Source organism: Globicephala melas, chromosome 5 (assembly GCF_963455315.2).
Source record: "Globicephala melas chromosome 5, mGloMel1.2, whole genome shotgun sequence".
In the NCBI taxonomy this organism is placed as follows: domain Eukaryota; kingdom Metazoa; phylum Chordata; class Mammalia; order Artiodactyla; family Delphinidae; genus Globicephala; species Globicephala melas.
In genome coordinates, this window is record NC_083318.1 from 21167220 (window position 1) to 21190764 (window position 23545).

The 23545-nt window shown below is 37.3% G+C and overlaps 1 pseudogene; it reads left to right on the forward strand.

Moving 5' to 3' along the window:
• The first annotated feature begins 2441 nt into the window (after positions 1-2441).
• LOC115857336 (oxysterol-binding protein-related protein 9 pseudogene) lies at positions 2442-4159 on the forward strand (annotated as a pseudogene).
• The last annotated feature ends 19386 nt before the right edge of the window (positions 4160-23545 follow it).

Consider the following 23545-nt stretch of genomic DNA (forward strand, 5'->3'; position numbering starts at 1 on the left):
TATAGGTTTGGGGTCCCAAAGTAGGGGGGACTTGTACCCTACTTCCCATTATGAGCCCTGGAGATGGCAGCCTTGCAGGACTCCCACCCCACAACATAATGTGCAAGCTTTAGCAGAGAGATGGCTAAGTGGATGACAGTGCTGGAGACAGAAACAGTTAGTTGGTCACAGTCCTAGTGTACTGTGGTAGAACAGGGCAACATTTTATAAGCCCCCAAAAGGGTGGAATTTAGATGAGAAAGATCTGGTGAACTTGAAGAGACCTCAAATGACAGATGATGGGATTCTAGAAATAAACACAGGTATTACCCACAGACAAGATAGGAAACTGGGATGTCCAGCATGTCATCATGGAGGGTTGACAGTGACCAGGAACTGTCATTGGACCACAGACCATGACATTTCAACAGATGCAAGCATGGATAGATGCCACATGAGGGCCAGGCTCTACCCACGGTACTCTGCCTTAGTGCTGGGTAATCCTCCAGAACTGAGATGCAACCTGGGCGAAAGGGGAGGGGGAAAATTCTGAACTGCTCAAGATTGAATGACCAATGGCCACAAAAAGGATTCTGAGGACCAGGAAAGTTCCATTATAGAGAATATATTTGTACTAAAATTGTCATTTCTGCACGTTTGTGGCCCAACATCTCATACTCACTTCACATATAAAAGTCTAACTTGAGTAGATCAGCTGCTGTCTAACTAGATACAGGAAGCAGTCACTAAGTTTCAAGATTACAGAGGGAAAGAAAGACTGACACCTGAGGAAGGAAGCGATGTTATTTCCAGTCTTGTAATGTAGTCTTTTCCATAGTTACTTAACATATCAATATTTGCTTGTCTGATACAGGACTTGGCAATCCATGGCTCCTGGACCAAATCCAGCCTGCCAGCTGCCTATTTTGTCAAGCTTGCCAATTAAAATTGTTTTAATATTTTCAAATGGTTGTAAACAAATCAAAAGAAAATCATATAAAATTCAAATTTCAATGTCTGGAAATAAAATTTTATTGGAAAATAGCCACACCTATTTGTTTGGGTAAAGTAGCTTTTGCACTACTATAGCAAAATTAAGTAGTTACAACAGACCATATGACCCTGACAGCCCAGTATCTTTGCCATCTATTCATTTACAGAATAAGTTTGACAACCCCAGATCTAGCAGCAAACTCCCCGGTTGAACAGTCAATAGAACTCAACTCATCAAATATGTTTGCTAGGATTCCCTGGCAGTTGGATATTAAATTAATCAAGCTGTTGCTTAATTTGAGTGAGTTATTGTATGTAAAAGTCTTAGGAGCAGAGTCTGACACGTGGTAAACACCATCTAAGTGATAGGTAGTCTTCTCATTTGTGATCTCGCATAATTTGAAACTGTACCTCTAGCTGCTGCTAGGATTTACTTCTATGGTTTCAATACTATTATTTTATTTTTTAAACTCGAAGAACCAAGTTTCTATTCAATTTGCTATCAGTTAAAGTAAAAAGTCATCTAAATGTTGCAAGTCAAACCAGTAAAAGTCAATCATCATGCCTTGTTTACTCTGAAATATGAACCTAAATTATGAAAAGATGTCACTACTGTTCCAATACTGTTTCCAATAGAATAATAATAGTAACAGTAGCTAGCATCTATTTCATGCCTTCCAAATGTTAAGCATTTTAAATGCATATTTTCACTTAACTCTAATGACATCCCTACAAGGTAGTGCTATCCCCCGTCTATAAATGGAAAACTTGGGCTCAAAAAGACGAAGGAACTTGCTCACCGTTGTGGTTCATAAGTGGCAGACCCAGATCCGAGTACTAGTCTAAATCTGTGGTCTCCCCTCTAAACCGTATGGCTTTTTCTTTACAATTTCTAGCTTCGTGTATCATTCACTCCTCTACTTAGTTTTCTTTCGAGAAAAACTCCCATTAGCAAGCTAGTTAAGGAGAGCTAGAAGTCTAATTGGTGACCAGAAGCAAATTTAATTCTGTGAGCCAAGACCCTGTGCGGTAAGGAAATTCACAGCCATGCCCTCTTCAGCACCGCTTAATTGCCTCCTGTGGGAAGCAGCAGTTGGGGGGTGTCCATTGACTTCCTGCAGTGGCAGTTTGGAATACAGCAGAGATCACTTACTGGCTGAACCTGACTGGACTGACTGCACAGCAGCCCGGTGATCCAGCAGAGGCGGGAGAAGAGCGGGTGCTCAGAAGCGGCCCTCGGCTCCCTCCCCTGGAGGCACAGAGGGCGGGGGTCTTGGTGAAGGTCTTTCTTGACGGCTACTTGCGGAGGTATGGATTCAGGATTTGTTCCTAGTGTCCAAGACTTTGATAAGAAACTTACAGATGCTGATGCTTACCTACAAATCTTGATAGAACAGTTAAAGCTTTTTGATGACAAACTTTGAAACTGCAAAGATGATGAATGGAGAAAGAAAACTGAAACTCTCAAAGAGACAACAAATAGCATGGTAGAATCAATTAACGCTGTTGCTGCAGATCGCTAAAGACCAGTGTAATGCGGAGAAGCACGCAGATGGAATTATAAGTACTATTAATCCTGTAGATGAAATATATCAACCTAGTCGCTTGGAACCTGTGATCAACACAATGCTTTCCCAGACTGTCTTACCTCCAGAACCTTCTCAGTTGTGTAAGTCAGAGCAGCGTCCATCTTCTCTACCAGTTGGACCTTGTATTAGCTACCTTGGGACATCATCAGATTCCAACACCAAATAGTACAGGCAGTGGGCACTCCCTACCTAGTAGAAGTCTAACTTCTCCAAGCCATGTCAACGTGTCTCCAAACACAGTCCCAGAGTTCTCTTATTCTAGCAGTGAAGATGAATTCTATGATGTGGATGAATTCCATCAGAGTGGCTCATTCCAAAAGCACTTAATAGATTCCTCTGGATCTGCCTCAGTCTTGACACACAGCCGCTCAGGAAATAGTCTAAAGCACCCAGATACCACGGAATCACTTAATTCTTCCTTGTCCAATGGAACAAGGGATGCTGACCTTTCGATTCACATGATGATATAGATGATGAAGGGGAGGCAGGGTCGGTGGAAGAGCACAAGAGAGTTATCGTGCATCTGTTGTCACAGGTTAGGCTTGGAATGGATCTTACTAAGGTAGTTCTTCCAACATTTATTCTTGAAAGAAGATCTCTTTAAGAAATGTGTGCAGACTTTTTGCACATCTGGACCTGTTTGTGAGCATTAGTGACCAGAAGGATGCCGGAGATCGAATGGTTCAGGTTGTAAAATGGTACCTCTCAGCCTTTCACGCAGGAAGGAAAGTATCGGTTGCCAAAAAGCCATACAGCCCCATTTTGGGCAAGAACCTTCAGTGTCACTGGACATTACCAAAATGATACTGAAGATAACTAGTTTCAGAAGGACCAGTTCCCTGGGTTTCCAAGAATAGCGTAACATTCGTGGCTGAGCAGGTTTCCCATCATCCACCCATTTCAACCTTTTATGCTGAATGTTTTAACAAAAAGATACAATTCAGTGCTCATATCTAGACCAAATCAAAATTCCTTGGGATGTCAACTGGGGTGTACAACATAGGACAGGGCTGTGTCTTGTGTCTAGACCATGATGAACATTACATTCTCACATTTCCCAATGGTTATGGAAGGTCTATCCTCACAGTGCCCTGGGTGGAACTAGGCAGAGAATGCAATATTAATTGTTCCAAAACTGGCTACAGTGCCAATATCATCTCCCACACTAAACCTTCCTAAGGGGGCAAGAAGAATGGAATTTCTGCTGAGATTTTTTCTCCAAATGACAAGAAGTCTTTCTGCTCAGTTGAAGGGGAATAGAATGGTGTAATGTATGCAAAATACTCAACAAGGGAAAATATCTGGTTTTTATAGATAACAAGAAGTTGCCTATAATCAAGAAGAAAGTGAGGAAGTTGGAAGATGAGAATGAGTAGGGATCCCGCTGCCTTTGGAAGGATGTCACTTTCAACTTAAAAATCAGAGACATTGATGCAGCAACTGAAGCCAAGCATAGACTTGAAGAAAGACAAAGAGCAGAAGCCCGAGAAAGGAAGGGAAAGGAAATTCAATGGGAGACGAGGTTATTTCATGAAGATGGAGAACGCAGGGTTTATGATGAACCATGACTGAAATGTCTCAGTGCTGCCAAGCATTAGGTTGGGAGATGCAAAGTTTGCTCCTGGTGACCAGGGCAGAGGCACAATGAAGTAACAGTCTTCCTTTGGGAGAACCTATTCACTCCCTTCTTATTGCAGTGTCCTATCTCAGGAATACTGGACTTTCTGATGCAGATGACCAATTGAAGCAGGAAAAGCTTCCCTTTTTCCTGTTCTGTTGCAGTTCCAATGTTGACTTTGGTCTTGAGAAAAACTTCAGGTTTTGAAAACAAGATGACTGCTCCTTTTCCAAATCCCACGTTGTAAATCCCAGTCTCAGACTCTGCACTCTAGTATTGCTGTTGAGATATACATCTGTTTCCTAGTTCACATAATCTTGGGTTTTATATATACATATATATAATATAGGTGATGCCAGATTTTTCATAAATACACCATCTACTGTAAATATTGATTCCTCTGAGCTGTGTTAGAAAATTTAGCACAACATATTAAAATCACGTGTTAGGAAATTTCATGGTCTCACCTACAATAACTTTTATTTTGGAATTGAACTATTATTAAATTGTGTCTAACTCTGGACTACAGTTTAATTATACTCAGAGCTTCTTAAGCCTTCATAAAGTAATTTTTCCAAGAACAACAACAAAAAAGATGCACTTTCTGATTTGTCTTGTGACATCCAGACACAATTTTCTTGACCTTTGCTTACCAGGAAGGTGCCATGACTGCTGTTCTTTCCAAGAGGATAGCTTGACTGAAAAGATTAGTGAGCCCTCACACCCTTGACTTTAACAGGGAAGCTGCCTATTCTTTGCTGGACATTTTGATTTTCATGACCCCCAATAAGTATATTCTGGGCATGATAGGCTTCAATATTGTCTTCAAAAGTTCATTATTTAAAACCTGAAGATAACATAATACTTTCAACCTAATTTTCTAAATTAGATAATTTATTAGCCCATCTGAGAGTATATTCAACTGATAATTATTTTCTTCCCTCACACATACTGCCTCAAATTGAATTTGCCAGTCTCTGGTGGTGTGTTAGGGACTTTTCTCTCTGCCAAACTGAGATTTTTTTTAAGGTGTTGATTAATAACCACCCCCATGTTTGAGGCTTTATAATGCCCCACACAATTGTTGCTTAATAAATCTTTCTTGGCTGCCTCAGAACTTTTTAATGATCTTTCCAAACATGTTTAAACAATTTGATTCATTTCAGTCTAAAGTTAACAACAAAGTCATGTGCTAAGCAGACACGAAATGACGAAGGTATCATCCCTGTCCTGGGGCTGCTTTACTAGTCAGAACGGTACTAAGGTAAAGACTCAGTGCTTGCCCTCGAATGCACTGAGTATATGAGTTGAATTGTGCCCTCCCCAAGATATGTTAATATCCTAAGCCCTGGTACCTGGGAAAGTGATCCTATTTGTAAGTAGGGGTTTTGCAGATGTAATCAATATAAGATGAAGTCATTAGGGTGAACACTAATTCAATATGACTGGTGTCCCTATGAGAAGAGGGAAGTTTAGACACACACACAGGGAGAACACCACGTGAAGACAGAGGCAGAGATTGGAGTTCCGCTGCCACTAACCAAGGCACACCTGGAGCTGCCAAGAGCTGGAAGAGGCAAGGAAGGAGCCTCCCCTAGAAGCTTTGCAGGGAGCATGACCCTGCTGAGCCCTTGATTTTGGACTTCTAGGCTCCAGATCTGTGAAAGGATAAGTTTCTGCAGTTTTAAGGCACCCGGTTTGTGGCACTTTGTTATGGCAGCCCTAGGAAACTAATGTCGTGGATATACAAGTCCTATACACAAATGACTATGGCAAAAAGTGAGGGTGCAGGATCCTAAAAGCGGTATAAAAATGTGAGAAGACTCAGAATTGGAAATCAAGAAAAGTCTCCTGGGGCAAAAACACAAGATCTAGATATGTAGGAATAGTAAGGTTGGGACATCTGGAAAGGGGGAGCAGAGCTTTCTAGATAAAGCCTTCAATTGCATAGATATTGGATAGCAAAGGGATAGATAAGAGACCTTCAATTGCATGGATATTGGATAGCAAAGAGGAGAAGCACAGGATGATGAAGGAAAAGGAGACCTGAATAGGTAAGCTAGAAGGACATTTGGGACTAGATGGGTGTGAAGGGTTTGAATACCAGACTGTGGAGTTTGCTCTTAAGGAAATAAACCATTGAAGGCCTTTGAGGAGGTGAGTGATAACACTAGGACTCTGTTTACAAAACAAAACAAAACAAAAAAAAAACTACTCACTTTTTGTAGGATAGGTTGAAGAGGAGAAAGATTTGGAGGCAAGAAGACCAGGCTATTACAGTAGCCTAGGATACAGGCAATGAGGAATTGATCTGTCAATAGGATAGTTGTAATGATAACTGAAAGGAAAAGAAATATGAATGAATCACAGAGGTACAATGGCTATCACTGGACTACTAACTTGGACTTGGGAGATGAGGTACAGGCAAGAATTATATCTGTTCTCTCTTGCCACAATAATCCTATGTAACAAAACCTTACTGACATACAACAACAAACTTTATTTTTGCTCATGTGTTTATGGGTTGGCTGGATAGGCCCACTATCTGAGTTGGGCTGGTGGAGGGGAAGAAGTCCTGATTCAGGCATCTGCTGACCTTGGCCAGGCTCTCATACATCTGGGGCCCTAGCTGGGACAACAGGGCTGAATTGCTCTTTCAGTGTCTCATCCTCTAGCAGGCTGGCGCAGGCATGTCCTCAAGGTGAAGGCAAAGAAGCAAGAGTGTGAGCAGAAATGTGAAGTATGTTTTAAGACTCTATTTGCATCATATTGGTCTCACTGGCCAAAGAAAATCACAGGATGAAGCCCATGTTCAGAGTGGGAGGGGACCACAAAGTTACAGGGCAAAGGATATCGATAAAGGGAGGCGATTAATTGGGGCCATTAATGCAATCAGTCTGCTACAGGAGTTCAAAATGATTTCAAAGTTTTGAGGGAGGAATAATAAAACTGTTGTCCTAATAAAGTCCTAGTCTTCCTTCAAAACTCAATTCAAGCGTCACTTCTGTAATATCTTGCCCACAGCTCCTCTGGGTTATCACTGCTTCTTATATTTCCGTTATTTAAACGATCATGCATTATATTTGCCTGTTTTTGTGTCTGCCTCCTTATACTTAGTTGTGTCTCCTCGACATCGTAGGCGATACTGCTCTGCAGTCTCAAGGTCTAGGTTCAAATGCTAGCTCCATACCTTCCTATCAAGTTACTCTCTGGGTGTCTCTATCTGTAAAAGGGGAATACAAGCAATGCCAACCATAGCCGCTGGTGTGAGAATGATACAAAGTAATGTGTGAAAAGCCCAAGAAATGTTAATGATTGTTAGGATTATATGTCATTATTTTATTTTCATTGATAAATGCCCTGTGCAGTTCTTAACACATAAAGTCATTTTTAAGTCTTTTGAATAAATTAATTAAATAACAGATGAAATATATGGGATGAAGTGGGTGCTACTGAACATGAAAGACAACAGGGGGGTATTTCATGGAATGGGCACTAAAGAGGCAAAAGGGGATAGAATTAAGAGAATCAAAGGAAAAGCTAGCTTTGGAAAGAGAAAGGACTTTTTGCCTGACTAAGTATATGTATTTTGAAAGTCTTCCTTGAAAATCAAGCATTTTAACTAGGCACCGTTGTAGTTTTGGTTCTTGATCTTGTTTTTTGCTGTTTTAATATGGTTAAAGGTACACAGGGCACATCAGATGGGACTTTCTCTAGTTCACTGGGGAGCAAGGAAAACCTACCTATCGTATCCCGATAGCATGTTTGTTTTACCTTCTAAATGTAATGGGACATAGACAGTATTTATAAAGGTCACAGGCTGTTTCTTATTAAACATGCATCATTTGCAATATAAAGAGAAGAATTACATCTTTACAGATATTAAAAGACAGGCTCTTCACCAGGTTTTACGAAACACAGCAGATAACTGCTTTGCTTGTCTTGTTTAAACAGTCGCTTTCTTGACTTGACAGTTGGGGCACAAGTATATTTATGCCCCCATGTAATCGGTCCACACTGCTTACGACTAGATGAGGAGTAAATAAAGAGCAATATACTTAATAATGACCTGCTAGGAATAACCAGGAAAAGAGCACTGGGAGAATGGGAAGCCATACTGTACTTTCACAGTCTTCATACTTTAGAATAGGATTCCTATCAGAGTTAAAGGTGTGCCATTTCAGAATTAAGAATAAGAGAAAGTTAGAGTTGAATAGGAAACTAAAGATTCCTTTCATTTGTCTGATGAATAGTGTTAGAGACGCCAGGGAATTTGCCCAAGGACACGAAGAGGAAGAGCCAGGTAGGACTGTGCTGGTTCACTGGTTTAAGGCCAGCATTGAGAAGTATCTGGTGTTCAGTAAGTACTTACCCAGAGAATAACCAACTAAATAAAAATACTTGATTGAAACTCTTGTATTCTGACTTATAGCTCAAACATTAAACATAATTGTGGCTTTCTATTTTGAATGAGAAATTATAAAGAATATGTAATATGCCATCATTTTAAACAAGAAATTGTTTTTACTTCTCTTTAAAAATGCTCTTTAATATTTATCTTAACAATGTCTAAGAAAGAAGCTAAAACAGGAAAAGTGCAGTATTGAACTCAGGGATAACTGGAGCTACCAAAAAGGATCATTTTAAGTGAGCCCACCTAAAATGAAAATGAATAATTTTATATTACATTATGAAAAGAGATCAATTATCTTTTAGTCTTGAAAACTGAAACTATGAATCATGAAAATAAGTTGATTTAATTTGTATCTTTACAGTTCTCGTTATAATTGCAATTTTGCACTAATTTTTAGAAGAAATCAACAATGAATCAAGTGTTCACTGGTTTGTGTAAGAAATATTTTTTCTAAGAAAACTGTGCTATGGCACATTCTACCCTTCAAATTTGAATTTCATATCACAGATGCAAAGAGGCTTATTTTTGTTTTCCACATTCACCCCTTAATCTTTTTTTTTTTTTTTTTTTTTGTGGTACGCAGGCCTCTCACTGTTGTGGCCTCTCCCGTTGCGGAGCACAGGCTCCGGACGCGCAGGCTCAGCGGCCATGGCTCACGGGCCCAGCCGCTCCACGGCATGTGGGATCTTCCCGGACCAGGGCACAAACCCGTGTCCCCTGCATCGGCAGGCGGACTCTCAACCACTGCGCCAACAGGGAAGCCCGCCCCTTAATCTTTTGATTTTCAAATCATTCCCTATCGAAAGCCCATCATGTACAGACCACGTTGCTTCTCTCTAATCTGAGACTCACATTTAACTGGCCGTGTATGTATGAGAGTCAAGCAGTTTTCCCAGGTAACTTTGTAAAGCTTGACTCTTGCACTTTCACTCTTCAATCAAACTGTATTGTATTGTTGGATAACATAAGCACGTGATAATCTTCAAGGCACTGACTGATCATATGACAAGATGCTGACTGACATCCATACCGCTGTTACAAAAGGGGGGATATTCGAGTGGGCATTAATTTTCTTGGTGCTTAGTTACTAATTAATATTTTTGTATTTTGACAATTTGTCCTCCTTAACACAACATGATTGTCTATTTTCAGATAACAAATAAATAAGTGGATAATATTTTTGAGCATTTATATAAATTATATAATGTTTTTATATAAAGTTCCAGGGAATAAATTGGTTGTGTCCAAAATATCATAGACATCACCTTCAAGTGGAATTTTCTGAGAAGCATTACTTTGGGAATTACCTTAGAATGATAATCCTGCCTCACTTCAACAACTATAAGCACAACTGTCTAAAGTCTATTATCTCTACCACACCTGACTTCTCAAGATTCACCCATCAAATTAGTTTTTACAGAAAGTCTCCACTTTGCCAATTAAACGAAGTTTAGAGTCCCTAAGAAAAGAATAATTTAAACTTAAAGAACATGACATTTCTTCCATCAGGCTCTAAGAATAAAGCTTCCCCCACCTATTTTCAGTTTTGACTTCACTTTCTGAAGGTTTGAAAGTGATTTCACCAACAGATGTGTACTCATTGACACTGCCTTTTTGGGTGAGATAAAAGTTATACTATGTAGTTTTTACTAGTATTTATATATTTTATATAAGATTATGTATATTAGCTTCCTGTCCTAAACTGCAGTTTAAAAATGACAGGCTGACTTTTTAACAGTAGGGATCATAAGCCTTCAAACTCTTAAATGACTCCATACTACTTACATATATCTTGACTTAATTTATTATAGCCAAAATAAACATAGACTCTAAGTTGAATAAAATAACCTTTCCCCCTTCCTTATATAACTTATCTAGTTGTATAACTTACAGAGAAAGACAACATTACAAGAGTTCTAGTTCATGATTTATTCAAATACTAAGAACCATAATCCTAACAGCGAGAAATGCAAATCCTTGTGATTATTCTCTATTCAGTACAGGGAAAAAATACTTTCTGACCAGTCTATTTTGTATGAATTCTGATACTACAGTTTCATTTATCTTTCCACATAAATTTCAATATAAGTATTCTGAAAGCCTTTAGAAAAATTAGTATACATGCTATAAAAATGCTTGACTGGACACACATTTTTACATTGGCAGTAATATTTGATGAGCTTTCTCATAAATATGAAGAACCAGTCTCTTATTTCAACTTAGTTTAACGGCAATCCAGCAAGTATTTATTAAGCACCTGCCTCAAGGTAGCAATTGTGGAGATGCAAAAGATTATAAGATTTATTTTCTCCCTCAGATTATAATCTGTGGAGGAAATAATGTTTACAGATCTGAAACTATCACAGGCTTAAGAGATGAATTATAGTTCGCTCGAAATTGAGTGACACCCCTCAAAGACAGCTACCTAGGTGCCCTTTTAATATTTAAGTATAATAACTTTGCTTTTTCTCATGTGCTATGAAAAACCCAGGAACCACTCCAATAGCTGAGAATTAGTGGTGAGGCATTTCCCCTAGTGTCCTCTTGCTTCAGTTTTCTGATTCTATTCTTTAGTAGTTTACACTTGGCATCTCACTCTGTAGCTGCTGCCCTTGGTCTGCACAGCTTTGCTCCCCACTGGCCATTGCTCTGATCCCTTCACTCCTCCAGAATACCACTGACACAGGATGAGTTTTATTTAAGATTTGGCATAGTGGAAGGTGCAGCTTTCAGCATAGGACAGACATTAATTGAAAAACAAAATGCTTATATTCTTCAGCCTGTCCTAGACGTGGGTAACTGTCCATTGTCCATGCTTCCCTAGAGATATTACCTTAGCTATATTTTCTCAGGCTCCCCTGTCACCTCTTCTTCTCCAGTTATTTCCAAGCTTCCTCCTCTCTCTCATACACAATCTCAGGTAATCCATATTTCTGCTCTTTAATCTGAAGAACCTGGCACTCCTTCAATAATCCATGTTACAGGGAAGCTTCACTATTCCTAAAGAGTCTATTGGGTTATTTTTCCCTAAAAAAAGAATCATCTCCCCTTATATGAAAATTCCACTTGTCTAGTATATGAAAAGTGGTTGTAGTCAGTTCTTGCTTTGCATATAATTTTTTATCTTCATAATTACATGAGCAAGTGAGAATCAGTACGAAAGAGCTCTCCCCAGGCTGACTTGTCCATAAGGCTTCGTGGAGGAAATGGGAATTGGGCCAGATCAAAGGGTCATTGGTATTTGAGTAGATTGAAAAGAGGAAGATATTCCTACACAGCAGAACAAACAAATAAGGGTTGAGATAGGGAATTGTGCCTGATTCATGTGGGAGAGTGAGAGGAGAGTTACTTAACTAGAAATTGAGACGTGGTGAATAGTAGAATATGAACTCAGAGAAATAGTTTGGTAACTAATTATAGCATAAACTAGAGAGCATGAAAAAAATTTAAACTTGGGACAATAGAAAACAAGAAATAGAGGCTTTGTGGGATTCCTTAACAGAAGTGCGACATGGTAAATAAATATTTGGAGAAGGTTAGTCGTGATGTAACAGAGATGGGATGATGGGATGAGAGCCTGGAGGCAGAGACGTCAGTTTGTATGACATGGCAGTAACTGTGAGGGGAGGCTGAGGAAATGAGCCAGCCTGGTGATACTGGAAGGGAGGAGACTTGTGAGAAATGAGAAATAATGCAAAGGATCCACCCTGCTTAGGCTTAAGGCTGCTGACCAGCAACACAGCCCCGATGCATTTAGCGATGAGCTGGGACAGGGAAGTGAAGAGGAGAGTAGGAGATATTTACCCTCCAAACTACAGGGGTTGTGTCAAAGCTACAAGTTAGTGGTAATTTTCTACTCAGGTTGCCTCTCAAGACTTTTCCTTTGTATCTCTCCAAACTTATGTAACACTGTTTGCTTATATAATTATGGCTAATTTAAAAATATGCATGCATTTTAATCTTTTACAAACAATTTTTGTTGTTTTTATAACAAAGGTAATGAATGTTGATTGAAGAAAATGTATAAAAGAAACATAAAATCAAAACATTAATGATCCACCATCTATAGATATACCCTGCTAATATTCTGCCATTAAATATACTGTATTTTTAACATATTAATGCATAACACATCAAAGTCGATTTTGTCTTCTTCATAGTTCATATTGCTTTCTAAACTATGGCTTCTAAAATTTTTTAAAAGGACAAGTTTATTAAGCTTTCTGTCTTTTGTTTTCCCCATTTAAACCAATAAAGAAAAGAACACTTGGCACTAGTCTTGCCAGGGTACAATGGTTAAAGAAGGGAAACAGGGAAGACAAAGCAAGTTTCTGAGAAAGAGCTTCATTAACAGAAATGTGTTTCAGGTTTTGTGATTCCATTCTTTTTGGCCCACAACATTAACCTTCTCAGAAACTTTATGTTTTCAAATGATTCATGTTTAATAAAGATAAGCATTGGGAAAGTACCTTGAAGGCAAAAAAGATATCTTGTTCGCTGAATTTACACTGACCTCAAGATCCATAAATATTTGGTTTTTAGGCACTAGATTCTGAAGAGAGGTTTCCGCTCTGCCACTTAGGTAGCCAGGAATGAAAAAAACATAATAAAATAACACTGTTTAAAACCAAAGACAACAGAATATTCTGGGACATCATTTATTTTGTTTAGTAACTCTAGCTATAGAAAACTCAGCAAATCCTACAGAGAACTATTCCTTAGAATGGAAAACTATTTTCTGTCCATAAATGATGATATTATTTCTAAAGAGGAATGACTTGCCCTATCTTCTAAGGGTTCTAAACATAGCCAAAAGTCAAGTTAAAACTCTGCTATAAGTTATAATGTTTTTAACAGTATAACCATTGCTTTTCTAGTCTCAGGTCTGACAATAAGACATATTTCTTACTTTCAAAAGTTGTATAGACCTTCACAATTTCCTGGAAATAAGATGTCTAGGAAGAAAGAATGAGCTAACTTGGTAAAGTAACTTGGGGATTTGAGATAAGATCTGGTGCGTATTTGTCAATGACTAGTGTGTTGCCCTTACGAAGGTCATTTAATCTCTCTATATTTGGAACTTGATGTTAATATGCTTTCAACCATTCTTCTCATTTAGCTAAGCCATTACTTACATGGAATACTAGAAAAAATCAAAGCAACAATGGTTTTTAAGCACAGAGCATGTAAAAGACTGTCTACATGCTAAGCGTAGTTACCCACCCCTCACACAGGGAAGTCAAGCTGTTCAACCCACGGGATGGCTTCACTTCGCACGTTTGAAAATGGACTCCTAGTGATCTAAGAGCAAAACAAAACAGCCACACGCTTTTGACCTTTTCAGTACTCAAAAATGCTTAGGAGCAATTTTAACTGAGTGATGCTATGGATAAATTGCCTCAAACAATTTCACTTCTTAGAAAGAGGAGAAATAGGTCAAAGCAACGCACACATAGTTCTGCATGGATATCCATTGACACTTTCAAATTGGAAAGAACTTTCAAGGCATTATCCTCAGCCTATTTACCTTTCCTTCCCTTAAAGAGGCATATGACCCCAGTACTTTGTACCATGCAGTGCTTTTATTTCCATGAGTTGAAGAGGGCACCCATCCTAGAATATATTCTACCCAGACAGGGAGGTCAGAGGATAGGCAAAAAGAACTAGCTGTAGATTCATTATCTGGTTCTGTGACTTCCAGTATAGCGTTAAAATTCAACTTTCTATTCTCAGGCAATACCAGTATTCAGAGTTGTACCCTATCAACTTACAGTTTGAGAAGAGGGCCACTTATTGTTCATACATTGTGAAAGGAAACAAAAGTTAGGTCACCAGAGGGCAATCGGTCTATTCTTATTTTCTGATAAGCAACGAACATTTATCGAGCACCCACTATATGCCCAGTGCTGTGCTTGGCCCTGCTGGGAAAACATAAGGATATGTTAGGTCTCTTTCCTCAAGAACTTTCATTTAATTAAGAGAAAAGATGAAAATACATCACATAGGGGCTGCTTAGCAGACAAAATGAGGTCCAGTGGACCAGCAGCCTCAGTTCACCTGAGGCTAGCTAGAAATATGGACTCTCTGGTGCCGCCCTAGCCCTATTGACTTGGAAACTGCAGCTGAACAAGATCCCCAGCTGATGCACATGAAAGTGTGAGAAGTGGTGACAAACAGAACAATGTTTTCTCCCCCCCACAAATCTACACCACAACATTAGAGGTGGCCACTGGCCCAACCGCACGCTGAGACTATGAATGGGCACGTTCTTGGAGGACAAGGAATCATTTGAATGAAATATGCCTAGAAAGCTGGAGAGACATAGACAGGCTTAGCAAAGAGGCTGTTGTTCATTTGTAGTCCTACCAGAGTACAAAAAAACAGAAAAGCTCATTATTTTATTTAGCTTGCTATCGGTAAACCTCAAAAAGGTAAAAATGACTTCTTCAAAGGGAAAAAAATATATTGTCTAAAATTTATTTACATTTATTTACTAGGCTAAAGAAGATAGTACCTGGAGGTTATTCAACTCAATTTATAAAAGATTTTGTGATTTAGATTAAGATTCTTGTCTCCTTATTTTTTTCTGGAATTAGCATACCCCTAGGACATACCAACAAAAAGAGATATATCAGGAAGGATTTTACTCAAACGACATTTCAGTTTGTATGTAAGGGGGGAAAAAGTATTAGGTTGAGTTGTAGAAGGCTAAAGCATGGAATTTAAGTACATCCTAAGTAATATAATATCAAAGCACTTTCATATTTATTTGAAATCAACAACAGATACTTTTTTTACTCAATAAGGAAAAACTTAAAATCAATTCAAAACTGATGACTGACATTGCTATAAAACATACATTTTCTTTGTGTCACTGGACCATGAAGAACACCTAAGAATTTTTAGTGATTACTAAATTGCTCTTCACAGTAATGATTACACTTTGTACTATATTGTGCAATTAGGTCGGTGTATAATTATTATACATTACCATCGTATTACTATTCTTATACATTCGTTCTTTACTCTTTCAGATCCCTTAAAGAATCAACGACACTCCTTGAAGCTAAAATAGATTTCATTTACATTAATGAAGATTTTGATTAGTTAATGGAAAATAATTCCATGTAAGTTTCTGTATTGAATTACCCCTTACAGTTTTTTCACATGACTCTCTACTCTTTGTTTGATATTAGCATTTATAATGTGAAATATAGTTCAAAAGGAGAAGTAATGTGTTCTTATTTCTTCTTTTCTGACTCCATTTAAATGCAGGATTAATCACATTAATCACCAAGTGTGATTTCTGAAAGTCACATTTGGTCACTGAAGAACTATTTTTTTCTCCTTCTTTGTGGACCTCAATTCCCAATAGTGATTAAATCTTAATATTAACTATGAGAAGGAAAATATAGCTGTGACCCTAAAAGAAATTTAAAATATACTCTGTTTCCAGTATTTCTGTATTAATTTCTGTATTAATAAATTTTTAAGAACACTGCAAAGACATTTGCTTCCATCCAAAGTATTTGTCTTCTTTAGCCTGAGGCTGTGGGATACAGGTTAAAAGAGTCTGAAATAACTATGTAAATTTATGGCCAATACATTTTCAGTCTGGAGAGTTTTTTGTGCTGTTGCTCTACTTGTTTGTTTTTCCCTTTTAATACGTTATCACTAAAGTATTAGGTGGTTCTAAAATGCAAATACTTTTGAAAATAACTATGTAAGTATATATAGGGAGAAATACAAAATATAGACAATAAATGTATATAAATACAATAAATGTATACAATATAAAATGTATAAATTTATATAAAATGTCAAATATTAAGACTTTTATTTCCAGATTATAAAGATTTGGTTTGTCATATACCTTAATTAGATACAAAAATATTTCTTCTTAAAGTAATACATTTATTGTAAAAATACAACTTGGATTTCATGGTCATTATGGTTCACAATTTGAGACACATAAAAATTATTTTTAATAGGGTGAGTAGTTTCTATTTTCTCAAACTCTCCAACACCTATTTCGTAATCATATCCCCATAGTTATAACTACCTTTGATTACAAACAGAACTATTTAAACATTATGTGATATGTATGAAAGAATCAATATCTTATCTTTTCAGTATGAGGTAGCCAGTGTGTGGGCATCATACAGACTCATGGAGATGTTAGTGACCAAAATAAGGAAAGCTTAAATCAGTCGTTCACTGATTTTTCAAGTCTCATAACAGGAATGAATAAATTAGACAATGTCAGTTTATGAAAATGAAATAAAAAATAAAAAATCATAAAAGAAAGAAAAATACTACTGCAATGAAGCCAGGATCAGGTAAAGAAGAAAATTCTTAGAATAATAGACTCCGTGCTAAAGTTTCGCTGTTCATTTTCTTAATGTTTAGTCAGGAATCATAGCCCGAGTTTTTCCATACATAATTTTTTGTGAGTGAAAATCTAAATCTTCATGGAAGGTCTACATATTCTTTAAAATAGTGCCCTGCCATTAGAGACTTCTACAATGATGGATGAGAAAAATGGCATTCTGAAGACATAATGAGTACCCATATGGAGCCACAAGACTGCCTCATCTGCTTTATAAAACTCAGGGTAAACTCTCTGTACAACTATCATCACGTAACCAACAGAATATTGCTAATACTCCTGTTCCTTTGGTTAAATGCTTGTGTGAGAATCCACTCAAACACATGAGAAAGAAGAACAATGTGATACCACCATGTCTTATGGTGTGGTGTATAAAAGGTTCTTTTCTAGAATACAAACTAAACAGTATTTTCTCTACAATTCAGTTAATTTCAGAACATATTATATACAAAGTACCTACTATGTGAGAAGTACAAGGCATTGTGTTCGGTCCTGTAAGACAGGAGGATATAACAATAAAAATGTGACACAACTGGATAATAAGATTGCACCTCATAAAGGCAGAAGTAGCATAGTTACTCTAGTATACTCCCCCCACACACAAAAAAGTGCCACAAGAAAGATTTAAACAAGGGGTAGATATAAAAAAGAGAGAGATAATTTCTTAATAGAGAATGCTGAGGGAGGAGACATTTGATCTATATATCAGTTATGTTTTCAAGCTTCATATTCAGTCACATATTAAAAAAAAATAACCAAAAAAAAAAAATTGTTACCAGCTTAGTTTCATGGTTTTTGGTCATCACAACTCATTGGCATTTGCTGGGATGTCAAAAATTCCCCCATGGTCTCTCTCTCATCAGTGCTGCATTCACTGTCCACATCATCCCCATCCTTAGGCATCTTTCATAACCCCTCCATGTGTGAAGGGGACTCTGGACTCTTGGGACTAACCCAGCCCTCTCTGCTTAGACCCAATGAGCTGCCTCCTAAGATTCCTAATAAGAAGTGGGAAAATTATCTTAAAACTTCTCCCTCTATGTTTTGGAGTCTCCTAAATTTTTCTGCAGTTATTATCATCTCTCTCCAATGGAGGATACCACCTTGGAGTGGAAAGATTTGATGGCAAAGATCCTTGGAGTGAGCGCAAATGGATAGTTTGCTGAGAAATGGCTATGATTTTGCCACGCTGAGATGACAGAATGAAGTAGCCCCTTCAGACTGCAGATAAGTAACTTTAGAGGTTAGGAAGGCATCTGAGATGACTCTACCAATTACCTCACCCATAATGAAGTCATGACACAAAAACATGGTAGAACAGCCATTCCCTCATTCATTCTTCCATGAACACAGTACATCTGTCCTATGCTTTTATCCAGGTACTTGTCTTTTTGAGGTCAAGCCTGATTCATCTCTGAATCCTCAGCACCTAGCTGAGTCCCTGACTTAATCTAGGTTTTTCATGAATTAATTAAATAGTTAGCTAACTACTATAAAAGGAGTTCAGGAATGTATATTGAATGATGGTACTAAGGAGTAAATCACTGAATACTTGGAAGGAAGGATTAAAGGAAGGTTATACAGTTCTGATAATTTCACTTGTAGACTGTCTTATTTCATTTTGACCATGTCACCAAAAAATTATGCTGCGAAGTTTTCACCCTGAATAAGTGCAGAACACATAATGGACGCTGACTTCACCAATCTTGGGCCTTAAAAAGTATAAAAGCCATATGATAATATTAAGTCCATGTGAATTAGTAACCAGTAACAGTTAAATATATGACAATTTTTCTGGAATTAACAGTGAATGGGCTCTTAAAAGTTTCACTTATAATAGCCTGTTCCTTATGCACACGTAGGTACAACCAAGAGTTAATGTTTAAAAAGAACTTAACCATTGGTGAGTTCATGTGCTCATCTACTCAAAAAGCAACCAGATTTCTCACTATTTATAAGTACCACTGAAGCACTTAAAGACCACTGCTACAGAATATGGCCTAGACTCTTCCACTGCTTCTATAAAACATACTTTTTGATAAATCAAACATACTTTACACATTGCATTTCTCTACCACTGTATGTTTGTGCATGGCTCTCCCCCGCTATTTTCCCTTTACTGAAACTGAAATGCATCATATCTTCCAATGTCCAGCATAGAGCCCATCTCTTTCCAGATGCCTTTACTCATTTTACTTCTTCAAACTTCAGTAAGCACCTGTTATTTTTAATGGTTATTTGGTATTCAGAGAATTCATGTGTGCGTGTGTGGTTTGAGTACTCAAGTGCACACATCTTCTCTCCGCAGTCAGGCTGGAAACTGCTATACAACAAAATATATTGCTCTAATTTTTAAGTATACATATCACCTAACATAGGTCATTTTTTATTTAGTTTTAATTGTCATGATCATAGTTTTAAATGTATCTTAGGAAAAAATATCAGAATCCAATGGACATTTCAACACAGAATTCAAATAACATAAATAAAAATAATTAAGTAAAATAATCACCATGAACTTTATCTCTTCTCAGCTTCCCTGTTCCTTCCTTTTGATTTCCTGAATTTATTTATTTATTTATTTATTTATTTAGGAGAAGTTGCCGGTATTTGGTCTGGCAGTATACTAACATTCTCTGGAAAAATACATTTTGTTTTTTAGGTTTTTTTTTAACATCTTTATTGGTGTATAATTGATTTACTATAGTGTGTTAGTTTCTGCTTTGTAACGAAGTGAATCAGCTATACATATACATAAATCCCCATATCTCTTCCCTGTTGCGTCTCCTTCCCACCCTCCGTATCCCACCCCTCTAGGTGGACACAGAGGACTGAGCTGATCTCCCTGGGCTATGCAGCTGCTTCCCACTAGCTATCTTACATTAGATAGTGTATAAATGTACATGCCACTCTTTCACGTTGTCCCAGCTTACCATTCTCCCTCCCCATGTCCTCAAGTCTATTCTCTACAACTGTGTCTTTATTCTGGTCCTGCCCCTAGGTTCTTCAGAACAATTTTTTTTTTTTTTTTTAGATTCCATATATATGTGTTAGCATATGGTATTTGTTTTTCTCTTTCTGACTTACTTCACTCTGTATGAGTCTCTAGGTCCATCCATCTCACTACAAATAGCTCAATTTTGTTTCTTTTTATGGCTAAGTAATATTCCACGGTATATATGTGCCACATCTTCTTCATCCATTCATCTCTCGATAGACATTTAGGTTGGTTCTATGTCCTGGCTATTGTAAATAGAACTGCAGTGAACATTGTGGTACATGACTCTTTTTGAATTATGGTTTTCTCAGGGTATATGCCCAGTAGTGGGATTGCTGGGTCATATGGTAATTCTATTTTGAGATTTTTAAGGAACCTCCATACTGTTCTCCACAGTGGCTATATCAATTTACATTGCGTCTAAAAGTGCAAGAGGATTCCCGTTTCTCCACACCCTCTCTAGCATTTATTGTTTGTAGATTTTTTGATAATGGCCATTCTGACCACTGTGAGGTAATACCTCATTGTAGCTTTGATTTGCATTTCTCTCATTATTAGTGATGTTGAGCATCCTTTCATGTGTTTGTTGGCAATCTGTATATCTTCTTTGGAGAAATGTCTGTTTAGGTCGCTGTCCATTTTTGGATTGGTTTGTTTGTTTTTTTGTTATTGAGCTGCATGAGCTGCTTGTAAATTTTGGAGATTAATCCTTTGTCAGTTGCTTCGTTTGCAAATATTTTCTCCCATTCTGAGGGGTGTCTTTTCCTCTTATTTATGGTTTCCTTTGCTGTGCAAAAGCTTTGAAGTTTCATTAGGTCCCATTTGTTTATTTTTGTTTTTATTTCCATTTCTCTAGGAGGTGAGTCAAAAAGGATCTTGCTGTGATTTATGTCATAGAGTGTTCTGCCTATGTTTTCCTCTAAGAGTTTTATAGTGTCTGGTCTCATATTTAGGTCTTTAATGCATTTTCAGTTTATTTTTGTGTATGGTGTTAGGGATAATTCTAAACTCATTCTTTTATATGTAGCTGTCCAGTTTTCTTAGCACCACTTATTGAAGAAGCTTTCTTTTCTCCATTTTATATTCTTGCCTCCTTTATCAAAGATAAGGTGACAATATGTGTGTGGGTTTATCTCTGGGCTTTCTATCCTGTTCCATTGATTATATTTCTGTTTTTGTGCCAGTACCATACTGTCTTGATTACTGTAGCTTTGTAGTATAGTCTGAAGTCCGGGGGGCCTGATTCCTCCAGCTTCGTTTTTCTTTCTCAAGATTGCTTTGGCTATTCGGGATCTTTTGTGTTTCCATACAAACTGTGAAATTTTTCGGTTCTGTGAAAAATGCCATTGGTTTTTTAATAGGGATTGCATTGAATCTGTAGACTGCTTTGGGAAGTATAGTCATTTTCACAATGTTGATTTTTCCAATCCAAGAACACGGTATATCCCCCAATATGTTTGTATCATCTTTAATTTCTTTCATCAGTGTCATAGTTTTCTGCATACAGGTCTTTTGTCTCCCTAGGTAGGTTTATTCCTAGATATTTTATTCTTTTTGTTGCAGTGGTAAATGGGAGTGTTTCCTTAATTTCTCTTTCAGATATTCATCATTAGTGTATAGGAATTCAAGAGATTTCTGTGCATTAATTTTGTACCCTGCTACAAAATTCATTGATTAGCTCCAGTAGTTTTCTGGTAGCATCTTGAGAATTCTCTGTATATAGTATCATGTCATCTGCAAACAGTGACAGTTTTACTTCTTTTCTGATTTGGATTCTTTTAATTTCTTTTCCTTCTCTGATTGCTCTGGCTAAAACTTCCAAGCTATGTTGAATAATAGTGGTGACAGTGGGCAACCTTGTCTTGTTCCAATCTTAATAGTAATGGTTTCAATTTTTCACCATTGAGAATGATGTTGGCTGTAGATTTATCATATATGGCCTTTATTATGTTGAGGTAAGTTCCCTCTATGATTACTTTCTGGAGGGTTTTTATCATAAATGAGTGTTCAATTTTGTCAAAAGCTTTTTCTGCATTTATTGAGATGATCATATGGCTTTTCTCCTTCAGTTTGTTTATATGGTGTGTCACATTGATTGATTTGTGCATATTGAGGAAGGCTTGCATTCCTGGGATAAACCCCACTTGATCATGGTGTGTGATCCTGTAAATGTGCTGCTGGACTCTGTTTGCTAGTATTTTGTTGAGGATATTTGCATCTATGTTCATCAGTGATACTGGCCTGTAATTTTCTTTTTTTGTGAGATCTTTGTCTGGTTTTGGTATCAGGGTGATGGTGGTCTCGTAGAATGAGTTTGGGAGTGTTCCTCCCTCTGCTATATTTTGGAAGAGTTTGAGAAGGATAGGCATTAGCTCTTCTCTAAATGTTTGAGAGAATTCACCTGTGAAGCCATTTGGTCCTGGGCTTTTGTCTGTTGGAAGAGTTTTAATCACAGTTTTAGCACTTGTGATTGGTCTGTTTATATTTTCTATTTCTTCCTGATTCAGTCTCAGAAGGTTGTGCATTTCTAAGAATTTGTCCATTTCTTCCAGCTTGTCCATTTTATCAGCATATAGTTGCTTGTAGTAATCTCTCATGATCCTTTGTATTTCTGCAGTGTCAGTTGTTACTTCTCCGTTTTCATTTCTAATTCTATTGATTTGAGTCTTCTCCGTCTTTTTCTTGATGAGTCTGGCTAATGGTTTATCAATTTTGTTTATCTTCTCAAAGAACCAGCTTTTAGTTTTATTGATCTTTGCTATCATTTCCTTCATTTCTTTTTCATTTATTTCTGACCTGATCTTTATGATTTCTTTCCTTCTGCTAACTTTGGGCTTTCTTTTTTTTTGTTCTTCTTTCTCTAATTGCTTTAGTTGTAAGGTTAGATTGTTTCTTTGAGATGTTTCTTGTTTGTTGAGTTAGGATTGTATTGCCATAAACTTCCCTCTTAGAACTGCTTTTACTGCATCCCATAGGTTTTGAATTATCGTGTTTTCATTGCCATTTGTTTCTAGGTATTTTTTTATTTCCTCTTTGATTTCTTCAGTGATCTCTTGGTTATTTAGTAGTGTATTGTTTAGTTCCCATGTGTTTGTATTTTTTTACAGATATTTTTCCTATAATTGATATCTAGTCTCATAGCACTGTGGTCAGAAAGATACTTGACACAATTTCAATTTTCTTAAACTTATCAAGGCTTGATTTGTGACCCAAGATATGATCTATCCTGGAGAATGTTCCATAAGCACTTGAGAAGAAAGTGTATTCTGTTGTTTTTGGATGGAATGTCCTATAAATATCAATTAAGTCTATCTTGTTTAATGTATCATTTAAAGCTTGTGTTTCCTTATTTATTTTCATTTTGGATGATCTGCCCATTGGTGAAAGTGGCATGTTAAAGTCCCCTACAATTATTGTGTTACTTTCAATTTCCCCTTTTATGGCTGTTAGTATTTGCCTTATGTATTGAGGTGCTCCTATGTTGGCTGCATAAGTATTTACAATTGTTATCTCTTCTGCTTGGATTGATCCCTTGATCATTATGTAGTGCCCTTCTTTGCCTCTT